This window comes from Gossypium hirsutum, chromosome D09 (genome assembly GCF_007990345.1).
Source record: "Gossypium hirsutum isolate 1008001.06 chromosome D09, Gossypium_hirsutum_v2.1, whole genome shotgun sequence".
In the NCBI taxonomy this organism is placed as follows: domain Eukaryota; kingdom Viridiplantae; phylum Streptophyta; class Magnoliopsida; order Malvales; family Malvaceae; genus Gossypium; species Gossypium hirsutum.
The window spans coordinates 25,294,791-25,297,724 of record NC_053445.1 but is presented as its reverse complement, the minus strand read 5'-3'; positions in this window follow the sequence as shown (position 1 = coordinate 25,297,724).

Sequence of the window (2,934 nt, the reverse complement as noted above, 5' to 3'; positions counted from 1 at the left end):
GAAGTTCTTAAATTTTTCTTGGAATTGGGTTCCATTGTTTGTTATAATCAAACGTGGAATGTCGAACCTGCAAACAATAGATTTCCAAAGGAAAGACTCCATTTGTCTTACTGTGATTGTAGCTAGAGCTTCAGCTTCTATCCACTTAGTGAAATAGTCCACAACTACAACTATGAATTTATTTTGAGCTGTGGCTATTAGAAATGCACCCAAAATATCTATTTCTCAAGTTGCAAATGGACAAGGGCTAGACATTATTTGCATAGGCTCAGCTGGTGATCGTTGCACTTGAGCACGTTTCTGGGGGGAACCACAAGTACGAACCATATGGTGTGCATCTTTATGTACAGTTGGCAAGCAATACCCCTACCTGAGAACCTTTTGTGCTAATAACGTCCACCTAGGTGATCACCACATATTCTATTTCAAACGTTGCCAATTCATTTCCCCCCTTAGTCATTCTACCTGAAGTATCTACTCTAGACAAAATGTCCTTGATGGGTTGATTTGTCATGGCAATCACTGGATGAGCTTAAAAGGAGGGTCACAATTTGCAAGCTGCCACTATTAAAGCAAAGATTAGCTTTTTTGTCTTTGAGTACCTTTGTTCGCCATTTTGTATCACATTGCTAACATAATGCACTAGAAATTGGCAAACCCCTTTTGTCTTGATCAAAATTGTTACCATTGTTTCTTCAGAGGTCTCCAGATAAAGATAAAGAGTCTCCCCCACTCGATGTGACATCAGAAGTGGTGGAGACATGAGATACAACTTAAGATTCTCAAAAGCATCTTGGCACTCCTTTGTCCAACTAAAAGAAGTTCTTAAGGCTTTAAAAAAGGGTAAACACTTATTTGCCATCCTGGAGACAAACCTATTCTGTGCGACCACCCTCCTTGTTAAGTGTTGAATTTATTTAATAGTCTTCAATGGAGGCATATCTAGAATGGCTCAGATCTTCTTAGGGGTTGCCTTTATACTTTTCTTTGAAACTAGGAAACCTAAGAATTTTCTTGCTCACACACCAAAAGTGCACTTTTCCAAACTTAACTTCATGTTATAAGCTCGCAGAACAGCAGAAGCTTCGAACAAATCGTGAATATGCCCCCATAAAGTAGAGTTCTTCACCAACATGTCATCAACATAGACATTAACACCGCGACCAATTTGCTCTCTAAAAATTTTATAAACCAATCTCTAGTAGGTTGCACCTGCATTCTTCAACCCGAAAGGCATAACTAGATAGCACAACAAGCTTTCTTCCGTGACAAAGTTTGTTTTATCCTGATTTTTTAGAGCCATGGAAATTTGATTATAATCTAAGAATGCATCCATAAAACTCATGAATTATGGCCTAAAGATGCATTGATCAGCCTGTCGATTGAGGGTAAAAGAAAACTATCATTTGGGTAAGCTTTGTTTAGACTGGTGAAATCAATACACATTCTCCACTTTACATTAGTCTTCTTTACCATCACAAAATTTGATACCAAATTCGGGTATGTCACTTCCCTAATGAATCCCGCTAAAAGCATCTTTCTTACCTCTTGCCTAATGGCCTCCACGACTTGCGAAGCAAGCCTTTTTTTTCTACTTGACTAGCTTGACCTCGGGAGACACATTTAACTAATGAGAAATCACTTGAGGATTCACACCAAGCATGTCTGCAGTTGACAATACAAAAAATGTCTGAATTCTCTTTCAGACACTAAACCAAGTCATCTTTTTCTTCTTCTGCTAATATTGATGAAATCCTTACCAACTTATCTGTGTTATCATACTACAAAGTTTCTGTGACTTTTGTTGCTTTTGGCTTGCGAATTCTTTTCCCACTTTTGATATCCAAACTATCCAAATCTAAAACATGACTAGCCATTTATTCCTATTGCGAACCATGACCTTGCGGTCTCTACTCATGTCTTTGCTTAACTGACAACATATAACACTACCTGACTGTTTGTTGGCCAGACTTTATGAAACCTATTCCTGTCCTAGTGGGAAACTTAATCTTCATGCAAAAAGTTGCAATCATCATTTTAGTCATTCTCATAATTGGATGTCCAAAGATAGCATTCTAAACCATTGGATGATTTACCACAAAGAACCGAATATACTTTGTGGTGGTGTGTTTGCCATCCTTCAAGGTAATAGGCAAGGTAATACATCCTTTCACCTCGACTGGATGGTTTGCAAAACCATACAAAGGGCTTGCCTTCTTCAAAACTTGTTCATTGAGCCCTATCTTCTGGTATGCGTCCCAAGTCAATACTTCTATAACACTTCCACTGTTAACCAAAATTTTCTTCACCTCAAATCCTATTATAGTTGCTGACATGACCACTGGATCATTTCTTTCCTCATCATATATTGAATTCCCATCCTCATCATTAAATTCTACCTTCCACTTCTCTTGTTGACGCAGCCTTTTTAGTGAACTAACTGACATTACACTTTTAAGATGAGCCTTTCTCTTCATGTTAGGGGTTGCCCACTTTTCACCCGTACCAATTATCACATGTATTATACCCTTAACCTTTTGTTTTCCCTTATCATGCCCTGCAAACCCTGACTTGATGTCGAAGCACCCTCAGCCACAAAATCCTTCAACTCACCATTGCTAACTGCCTCTTCTATAACATCTTTCAAAGTGAAGCAATCCTTGGTCTTGTGCCCCCCATCATTGTGAAAATTACATCTATCTCTTGAGTTGACCCTTGACTGGTTACGCTGCATAGGTAGAGGGCTTGGCAAAATACCCAAACTCTTGACTTGACAAAGAATGCAATAGGTACACGAATAATAATAACTCTTATATTTTACACTTAGAGTTCTATTATAATAATGACTCTTATAAAAATAGCACAACTTTTTTTACATAATTTTTTTAACTAATAATTGTAATAATTATCAAGCTTTTTTTATATTTTATATTT